Source organism: Saimiri boliviensis, chromosome 6 (genome assembly GCF_048565385.1).
Source record: "Saimiri boliviensis isolate mSaiBol1 chromosome 6, mSaiBol1.pri, whole genome shotgun sequence".
Classification (NCBI taxonomy): Eukaryota; Metazoa; Chordata; class Mammalia; order Primates; family Cebidae; genus Saimiri; species Saimiri boliviensis.
Window position 1 is genome coordinate 116316984 of NC_133454.1, and position 11353 is coordinate 116328336.

The following is an 11353-nucleotide window of genomic DNA, read 5'->3' on the forward strand; positions in this document are numbered from 1 at the left end:
CCTGGACTTTTTTTTTTGATTGGTAGGCTATTAACTGCTTCCTTAACTTTAGACCTTGTAATTGGTCTATTCAAGGATTCAACTTCTTCCTGGTTTAGTCTTGGGAAGGTGTAAATGTCCAGGAATTCATCTATTTCTTCTTGATTTACTGGTTTTTGTGCATAGAAGTGTTTGTAGTAATTTCTGATGATAGTTTGTATTTCTGTGGAATCAGTGGTAATATCCCCTTTATCATTTTTTATTGAATCTATTTGATTCTTTTCTCTCCTCTTTTTTGTTAGTCTGGTTAGCAGTCTACCTATTTTGTTGATCTTTTAAAAAAACCATCTCCTGGATTTATTGATTTTTTTTGAAGGGGTTTTTGTGTCTCTATCTCCTTCGGTTCTGCTTTGATCTTAGTTATTTCTTGTCTTCTGCTAGCTTTTGAGTTTGTTTAATCTTACTCCTCTAGTTCTTTTCGTTGTGATGTTAGGGTGTTAATTTTAGATCTTTCCTTGCTTCATATGTGGGCATTTAGTGCTATAAATTTGCTGCTAGACACTGCTTTAAATGTATGCCAAAGATTCTGGTATGTTGTGTCTTCATTCTCATTTGTTTCAAATAATATCTTTATTTCTGCCTCCACTTCATTAGTTATCTAGTAGTCATTCAGAAGCAGGTTGTTCAGTTTCCATGTAGTTGTGTGGTTCTGAGTTAGTTTCTTAATCCTGAGTTCCAATTTGATTGTACTTTAGTCTGAGAGAGGTTTGTTATGATTTCCATTCTTTTGCATTTGCTGAGGAGTGATTTACTTCCAATTATGTGGTCAATTATAGAGTAAGTGTTAGGTGGCACTGAGAAGAATATATATTCTGTGGATTTGGGTTGGAGAGTTCTGTAGATGTCTATTAGGTCCACTTTGTCTAAATCTGAGTTCAAGTCCTCGATATCCTTGTTAATTTTCTGTTTCGTTGATCTAATATTGATAGTGGTGTGTTAAGGTCTCCCACTATTTTGTGTGGAAGTCTAAGTCTCTTTGTAGGTCATCAAAAACTCGCTTTATGCATTTGGGTGTTCCTGTATTGGGTGCATATATATTTTTGTTAGTTAGCTCTTCTGTTGCATTGATCCCTTTACCATTATGTTATGCCCTTCTTTGTCTCTTTTGATCTTTGTTAGTTTAAAGTCTGTTTTATCAGAGACTAGGATTGCAATTCCTGATTTTTTTGCTCTCCATTTGCTTGGTAAATCTTCCTCCATCTCTTTATTTTAAGCTTATGTGTGTCTTTGCACATGAGACGGATCTCTTGAATACAGCACACTGATGGGTCTTGACTCTTTATCTAATTTGCCAGTCTGTTTCTTTTGATTGGGACATTTAGCCCATTACATTTAAGGTTAATATTGTTATGTGTGAAATTGATTGTGTCATTTTGATGTTAGCTAGTTTTGCCCATTGGTTGATACAGTTTCTTCACAGTGTCAATGGTTTTTACAATTTGATATGCTTTTTGAGTGGCTGGTACTGCTTGTCTCTTTCTTTGTTTAGTACTTCTTTCAGGAGCTGTAGTAAGGCAGGTCTGGTGGTGACAAAATCTCTCAGCAATTGCTTTTTCATGAAGGATTTTATTTCTCCTTTACTTATGAAGCTTAGTTTAGCTGGATATGAAATTCTGGTTTTTAAATTCTTTTCTTTACAGATGTTGAATAGTGGCCCCCACTCTCTTCTGGCTTGTAGAGTTTCTGCCAAGAGTGAGTCTGATGGGCTTCCCTTTGTGAGTAACCCGACCTTTCTCTCTGGCTATCTTTAGCATTTTTTCCTTTATTTCAACCCTGGTGAGTCTGGTAATTATGTGCCTTGGGGTTGCTCTTCTTGAGGAATATCTTTGTGGTGTTCTCTGTATTTTCTGAATTTGAATGTTGGCCTGTCTTCTGAGGTTGAGGAAGTTATCCTGAATAATATCCTGAGCAGTGTTTTCCATCTTGGTTTCATTCTCCCTGTCACATTCAGGTACACCAATCAAACATAGTTTTGGTCTTTTCACATAATCCCGTGTTTCTTGGAGGCTTCGTTCATTTCTTTTCACTCCTTTTTCTCTAATCTTGCCTGCTCATTTTATTTCATTGAGTTGATCTTCAATTTCTGATATCCTTTCTTCTGCTTGTTCGATTTGGCTGTTGAAACTTGCATATACTTCATGAAGTTCTCATGTTGTGTTTTTCAGTCCCATCAAGTCATTTATGTTCTTCCCTAGGCTAGTTATTCTAGTTAACATTTCTTCTAACATTTTTTTCAAGGTTCTTAGCTTCCTTGCATTGGGTTAAAACATGCCCCTTTAGCTTTGTGAAGTTTTTATTACCCACCTTCTGAAGCCTGCTTCTGTCAATTTGTCAAATTCATTCTCTATCCCGTTTTGTTCCAATGCACAGGGAAATATTTGTAACATTAATTAAAAATTAAGGAATAAGAAATTCCTTATATGAAATTATAAAACACATACAATATACAAATTTGAAAAAATATGAAGGTCAAATATTATATTAAAACTTTCTAAAATATTGGATGTAATTATTATTGGAAAGAGGAAAAGATACATTTCTTTTTTGTTTGTATTTTTCAAGAATAACACTACTGTGATAACTAGAAAAGTAGCTTAAAAATGCACAAACAATATAAGCCAATTTTGTTTTATCAATGTGCACACATACAGCTTAATAATGTTTGCATCAAGCTAGAGGACCAATATATTTTATACATATGTTTTTCTTTTCTTTTCTTTTCTTTTGGAAATAGCTAGGAGAGAAAGATCAATGTAGACATTTTTTTTTCAAAAAAAGGAGAATTCCTTTGAGCAAATGAACGAGGAAGAAGGGCTACAAAGTCACTAAGCAAGAAACTCAATCAGAACTTCAAGAATATCTGTAGGGCTAGAGAAGGGAAGCTCAGAGGAGATCTCATGGAAAAACTTCTGTGTGTAAAGAAGAGAAGTAATTGTGAGAATGCTGCATAGACTGGAGGAGACATCTAGGGAAAAAAAGTATAATGTTTGGAAAAATATTTCTTTAGAAGTGTTGAAAATAGACTAGACAAAAATAAAATGCCTAGAATGACTTTCACATTAATTCTTTGGATGAAAATCAAACCTCATAACCTGCTCCGGGCAGCTTCAGTGCCTTGGATATGGTTTTAGAATGGCCTGACATGTTTTTCACGTCTATAAATTATTAAATATCTCACATAAAGACTTCAGAAGAGAATAGAAGAGACAGAATGACAATGAAAATATCCCTGTAACTGTCACATGAATCAAGAAGCAGACTGCTGCCATGATCTCCACCGCCACTCTGTGTCCTTTCTGGCCTCACTCCTTTGCTTCTCTGGGAATTAACAAGTTGCCTGACATTTACAATCTCTTTCTTATCTTGCAGCTTTAGGCAGAGTATGTATCTTATCTGCGATGGGGTCTTTCTCATGGTAAAGTGACATTCTTAGAACCCATCTCATTAGGTCATTGGGAGGATTAAACTAGAGCACTTATGATATGGTGTCTAATAAACACTCAACATGCACTGGCAGTGCTTTCTTCTGCTCATACAGCACATGGAAACCTGCTTTAATGTTGTATACAGAGTTAGAATAAGAAAGAAAGGAAAGAAAGAAATATGAAAATGATATAAAGGGCTTGGGAAAACATTAAAACATGTTCCATTAAACAATTACAATATGTTCTATTTTTTCCAAGTTACTTTAATGGAGGTTTTATATATCCATACAAAATAATACTAAAGTTTATTTGCTTATATATTTCTGAAATTCTACCTAGCAATTGAAATTCTACCTAACAAACTAAAACCTATTATAGTTCTCTCAGAGAACACTATATGTATGTTTTTTGAGGGAGGATGAAGACCACTATCTGTCATAAAAGTCAGAGATGTTCATCTCCCTTTAGTCAATTTATAGAGATTATGGAAATAACAAATTCTTCACTTAAAAAATGTTCCTAAATATCCTAATAATTCTAAATATCAGATAACATATCAAGAAATGGTAACAGATATTGACAATTTTCAGTAATTAAAAAAAATGTGGCTGATCAAGTGCACGATTCGCATTGTACAGGAAGGATCTAAAATATGTGGAGAGAAATGTGTGATTAAATGTAGGGAGGGCATTGGAAAGGGAAATTCAGAAAGAGCTGTAGAAACCACTGTTACCAAAATGTAATGATCATTTTTCTGAGTCATTAATTTTCTTTACTGTGTTCCAAGGTCTCATCATTCAATAGATGAAGAGGTGAAAAAATCACTGAAACTCAAAAGAAGCATTTTATTGAAATGAAATAAAATGGCAATGCTTATCTTCCACCAAGATAAGCATTTTCACTAAACTCTTAAGTCATGCGAAATGCAGACTGGTCTTTCTCATGAAGCCAGTTGCCTCCGTTGCTAGTGAACCAGATCATTTGAAATATACCGGAGCCAACTGCACTTTTGTTTTTGCCCTCTCAATTCCCCTATTTTATTATTACACTGACACACAGTCTATATGTATTGTATATTTGTGATGTTAGTAAATTATAGCTTGTGAAATAACGTAATGGTTGAAACTAAGCATTTCCATAACACTCTTTACAGATAATCTCTGAGCCTCACAACATTTCCTCATTTTACTTGGCCTTGTCCAAAAATTACTGTTGCGACTTTGAATCAACTTTCCTGTTTTGTCCCAGGGACCAAGAAAATCAGACTTCTGATGTCACCTTCATCCTCTTGGGCTTCTCAGAATATCCAGACATTCAGGTGCCCCTGTTCCTGGTCTTCCTGATCATCTACACAGTCACTGTGCTGCGGAACCTGGGCATGATCATGGTCATCTGGATCAACCCCAAACTCCACACCCCCATGTACTTTTTCCTCAGCCATTTGTCCTTTGTCGATTTCTGTTATTCCACCACCGTTATACCCAAACTGCTGGAGAACTTGGTTGTGGAAGACAGAAGCATCTCCTTCACAGGATGCGTCATGCAATTCTTTTTTGCCAGCATATTTGTGGTGACAGAAATATTCATGCTGGCAGTGATGGCCTATGACAGATTTGTGGTGGTGTGTTACCCTCTGCTCTACACAGTTGCAATGTCCCAGAGGCTTTTCTTTTTGTTAGTGGCTACATCATACTCCAGGGTGACAGTCTGTTTCTTGACAATTACCTTCTTTCTCCTGGAATTATCCTTCAGAGGAAATAATATCATTAATAACTTTGTGTGTGAGCCTGCTGCCATTGTTGCTGTGCCATGCTTTGACCCCTACATGAGCCAGAAAATCATTTTCATTTCTGCCACATTCAATGAAACAAGCAGCCTGATGATCATTCTCACCTCCTAAGATTTCGTTTTTATCAATGTCATGATGATGCCTTCCACTGGGGGGCGCATAAAAGCATGCGCGACCTGTTCCTCCCAGCTGACCGCCATTATCATTTTCCATGGGACCATCTCTTTTCTCTATTGTGTTCCTAACTCCAAAAGTTCATGGCTCATGGTCAAGGTGGGCTCTATCTTTTACACAGTGGTCATCCCCATGCTGAACCCCTTGATCTATAGCCTCGGGAACAAAGACGTCAAAGAGACAGGAGGTTAGTCTTTACCAAATTATTATGTCTCATATTATAAAGTCTAGAGAAGATGAACTTATTTCTACTCAAGAATATTGTGCAGAACTGCCCAGAAGTTCTAGAATTGCTAACAATCCAAATTCCTTTTTCAAAGAGCAAAGCAGTGGATGTGTTTCATATAACCCCTAGTTAATGGTTATTTGACATCTGTTTAAATTCTAGTCGATTAGCTAGCAAGTAACACAGCAATATAATCTCTAATGATGTAACTTGTCATTAAACTCAAAATTTGTCATGTTAAGTTTTCTGAGTTAATATACATTACTCTTTTGCTGCCCAGATAAACCTTCCATTCTTTTTCAGTTGTTGGAAAATGGTCTTGTAGATTTGTTCTGAAAATTTATAGCTTACCACGAAGGTGGATATAGCAAAGGAAGAGAGGTTCAGCATTCAGGCACTACGTTTAAAAGAAATATTTATTGCATTCCACATAGGGTGCACTGGTGTATTCTAAGTGTGTATAAGGCATAAGTCTGCCCACAAAGTCCAGAATGTTGTTTAGTAAAATTTTACTGGTTAACACAAAATTTTATTTGGCTATTTTACACAATACATAAAAAAATGAAAATAGCCACATATTTCAGCAATGGCTATTTTGAAATCTGAATTTGTCCTTTCAGACAATCTTGATTTGTATATAAGTTATATATTGATCCATAAAAAATATCATAAATGTCAGTGATATATAACATTAGGTAATTATTATTACTTTGTCAATTGGTTCGGTAGTCCTGCTAATATCAGCTGGTGCATTGTGGCTAATATTATCTAGCCTAACATGTTTAATGGGAACTCACAGACCTGCATAATGATTGGATAGCCCTGCCTCTATGTGTCTGTGATCCTTTATAGGGTCATCTCCCTTACAGTGATGAACGTATGTGTGATTTATTTATTTACTTTCTTTGATCTGAATGGTTTTGGGATGGATAGATAGAAAGAGTAACTTTTAATGCTGTTATTAGTTTCAAGCCTTTTTCTATGTCTTTTCTATGGAATGTTTTATTTATCATCATTTCATTGATATAGATATGAAATACCGTAAAATGTATTTTAGTAATTGTCCTTTGTGCTTCTTCTATAATAATTTTGCAATTGTGGTCTGCATTATTCCAGTATTATTATTATTATTTTTTTAAATTTTCAAGATATTTTATTTAAAGTTTCCTTCTTCAGACATCATAAATTATAAGCATTAAAATTTAGTAAATAATTTTAACTCATGGCATGAATAACTTATTACAAATATGATGTTATCAAGAGTAAAGTAAAATTTTTATAAACATCCTGAGGACTCAAAGCCCATTTTTAGAGATTAAAATACCATGATTTAGTTCTTTTTTTTTTTTAATTGCATTTTAGGTTTTGGGGTACATGTGAAGAACATGCAAGATTGTTGCATAGGTACACACATGGCAGTGTGGTTTGCTGTCTTCCGTCCCCTCACCTGTATCTGTCTTTTCTCCCAATGCTATCTCTTCCCAAATCCCCCCCCCCCCGTCCCTCCCCCTCCAGTATTATTTTTAACGGCAAGCTTTTATTTTTAAATAAAATGTCTTATTAATTATTAATATTGTTATTAATTTATGCTTTTTTCCATCTTCATGGAATTCTATTTGCATATTTTTTGATTTGTGTTGACTTTATAGTTTTTAATATGTTAAAATATAGTCATGTTTTATGACTGCTCATACGTATGTAAACCAACTGTATTCTTATTACTGGTTTCACTCTGCCCTCTAGTGGGCATTCTATTTTTGCCACTTGTAAGAAAAATTTATTCTCTCAGCCACTATTTAGGAGATGAATTTTGTACAATTAGACTATATGAAAACAAATTCTATGAATGACAATTGGATTAGAATGATACAACAATTAGACAAGAGTCGACCTGGTAATATTAATGAAAAGTGAAATGTTTTGTTCTCATTAAATCAAACTAGGATAAAATTTTTAAAAAAACATTTCTTCGTGCAAGAAAGAATATTGGACCAAGATTTGTCAACCTTTTATATAATTTGGTAGTTTTCCAGGAAAAATCATTAAAATATTCAATTTTTGGTTAACCATTTGTAATATTTTTGAAAACCTTATGAATACATTCAGAAATTCTTGGAGAGCTAAATGGTATAAAAGTTTGATTTGTAAACATAGTTTTGCAAATGTAAAGGAAAATGCAAAACACAAAGAGTATGTGATATATAGGCATACCTAACATATGTATATGTGGTTTGTGCATAATATATGTATACGTTTCTGTATTGCTTGATTCTTCCTTTTATGTATCTATGTCTGTTAATCTATCTTCTATCTATCTTCCTATCCATCATCCATCACCTATCTGTATTGAAATTAGTGCTTCCCTTAAGCCTTCTGTTTCAAACATCAGGCATGAAGAGGATTTTGTTGTGCAGAGCCAATAACTCTGCATTTATTTATCCTGGTGTCCCTGGTAAGCAGTGTTTTTTTATTTTTATTTTTATTTTTGGTCTCTATAATTTGATGTGTCTAGGTACCAAATACACATGGTATCCTACAATATTTGCCTTTTATACCTGGCTTATTTCACTTAGCTTCATGTTTTCATGGCTCATGCATGTTGAATCATCTCATGGATGTTTGGGTTGTTTCTACCTTTGAGCTATTATGAATAATACTGCTAAGAACATTGGTGTACAAATATCTGTTTGAATCTCTGCTTTCAACTATTTTGGTATATATCGGAAGTGGCATTGCTAGGTTATGTGTATTTTAATTTCTAATTATTTGAGGAACTACCATAGGTTTTTCCAGAGCAGCTTCACCATTTTACATTCTCACCAGTAATGTTCAAGGGGTCCCATCCATTTCATCTCCCTAAAGTTTGTTATTTTCTACTTGTTTCTTGTTTTTCTTTGCTTTTTCTTTTTCATACTTGCTGTCCTAATGGGTGTGAAGCAGTAGCTGTTTTGTTTGTTTATTTATTTTATTTTTTTTGTTATTATTGTATAAGACCAAAAATATGAGCTCAACCCTCAACAGAATTTTAATTGTATACAGTATGGTAAAAATAATTAAAAGCACAATGTTGTACAGCAGAACTCTAGAATCTGTTCATTTTGAATAAATGAGATGCTGTTCATTGTGGTTTTGAATCGCAGTTCTCTCATTATTGCAAATAATGATGATGGGCATCGTTCCACATGCTTATCAGCATGTATATATCTTCTCTGAAGCCATGTGTATTCAAGTTATTTAACTATTTTTGAATTGGGCTGTTTTTGTTTTGTTGATTTATAGGAATTTAAAAAATACATATTCTGTGTATTAATCTCTTAGAAATATGTTTCAAAAGATTTTCTCCTATATATTGGGTTACCACTTCACTCTGCTGGGAGTGTTCTTCGAAGTTTTTAATTTTGATGAAGTCGGTTTTATGTATATATTTATAGGTAAATACTTTTGGTGTGATATACAATAAATAATTCACAAATTCAATGTCATGAAGTTTTTATTCTAGGTCTTCTCTGAAAAGTTTTGAATTTGTATTTTCATAAAATCTCATGTAGTCCCTAGTGTTGGGTGTGGGACCTGGTGGTAGGTGATTGAATCGTGGGGGTGGTTTCTCATGAATGGTTCAGTGGGTTCTTTCTTTTGTTTTTTTGCATTTTAGGTTTTGGGGTACATGTGAAGAACATGCAAGATTGTTGCATAGGTACACTCATGGCAGTGTGGTTTGCTGCCTTCCTTCCCCTCACCTGTATCTGTCATTTCTCCTCATGCTATCTCTTCCCACCTCCCCACACCCCCATCCCTCCCCCGTTACCCCCCAACGGACCCCAGTGTGTAGTGCTCCCCTCCCTGTGTCCATGTGTTCTCATTGTTCAACACCCGCCTATGAGTGAGAACATGTGGGTTTGATTTTCTGTTCTTGTGTCAGTTTGCTGAGAATGATGGTTTCCACGTTCATCCATTTCCCTACAAAGGACCCAAACTCATCGTTTTTGATGGCTGTGTAATATTCCATGGTGTATATGTACCACATTTCCCCTATCCAGTCTATCATTGATGGGCATTTGGGTTGGTTCCAGGTCTTTGCTATTGTAAACAGTGCTGCAATGAACATTCGTGTGCATGTGTCCTTATAGTAGAATGATTTATAATCCTTTGGATATATACCCAGTAATGGGATTGCTGGGTCAAATGGGATTTCTATTTTTAGGTCATTGAGGAATCACCGCACTGTCTTCCACAATGGTTGAATTAATTTGCACTCCCACCAACAGTGTAAAAGTGTTCCTATTTCTCCACATCCTCTCCAGCATCTGTTGTCTCCAGATTTTTTAATGATCGCCATTCTAACTGGTGTGAGATGGTATCTCAATGTGGTTTTGATTTGCATTTCTCTAATGACCAGTGATGATGAGCATTTTTTCATATGTTTGTTGGCCTCCTGTATGTCTTCTTTTCTAAAGTGTCTGTTCATATCCTTCACCCATTTTTGAATGGGCTTGTTTGTTTTTTTCTTGTAGATCCGTTTTAGTTCTTTGTAAATTCTGGATATCAGCCCCTTGTCAGATGGGTAGACTGCAAAAATTTTTTCCCATTCCGTTGGTTGCCGATTCACTCTACTGTCTGTTTCTTTTGTCATGAAGAAGCTGTGGAGTTTGATTAGGTCCCATTTGTCTATTTTGGCTTTTGTTGCCATTGCTTTTCATGTTTTGATCATGAGTCCTTGCCTACGCCTATGTCCTGAATGGTTTTGCCTAGATTTTCTTCTAGGGTTTTTATGGTGTTAGCTGAGACCATTCCTTCTGAAACTATTCCAGATAATCCAAAAAGAGGGAATCCTTCCCAAATCGTTTTATGAGACAAACATCATCCTAATACCAAAACCTGGCAGAGACTCAACAAGAAAAGAAAACTTCAGCCCAATATCCATGATGAACATAGATGCAAAAATCTTCAATAAAATACTGGCAAGCCGATTGCAGCAGCATATCAAAAAGCTCATCCACCATGATCAAGTAGGATTCATCCCAGGGATGCAAGGCTGGTTCAACATACACAAGTCCACAAATGTAATTCACCACATAAACAGAACCAAAGACAAAAATCACATGATTATCTAAATTGATCCAGAGAAGGCCTTTGACAAAATTCAACAGCCCTTTATGCTAAAAACCCTCAATAAACTAGGTATTGACGAAACATATCTCAAAATAATAAAAGCTATTTACGACAAACCAACAGCCAATATCATACTGAATGGGCAAAAACTGGAAGCATTCCCTTTGAAATCTGGCACTAGACAAGGATGCCTTCTCTCACCGCTCCTATTCAATATAGTACTGGAAGTTCTAGCCAGAGAAATCAGGCAAGAAAAAGAAATAAAGGATATTCAAATAGGAAAGGAGGAAATCAAACTGTCTCTATTTGCAGATGACATGATTGTATATCTAGAAGACCCCATTATCTCAGCCCAAAATCTCCTGAAACTGATAAACAACTTCAGCAAAGTCTCAGGATACAAAATCAACGTGCAAAAATCACAAGCATTCCTATACACCAGTAACAGACTTAAAGAGAGTCAAGTCAAGAAAGAACTGCCATTTGCAATTGCCACAAAGATAATAAAATACCTAGGAATACAACTAACAAGGAATGTAAAGGACCTCTTCAAGGAGAACTAGAAGCCACTGCTCGATGAAATAAGAGAGG

The 11353-nt window shown here is 35.2% G+C and overlaps 1 pseudogene; it reads left to right on the forward strand.

Moving 5' to 3' along the window:
* The first annotated feature begins 4066 nt into the window (after positions 1-4066).
* LOC104651178 (olfactory receptor 5D13-like) lies at positions 4067-5651 on the forward strand (annotated as a pseudogene).
* Positions 5652-11353: the final 5702 nt, after the last annotated feature.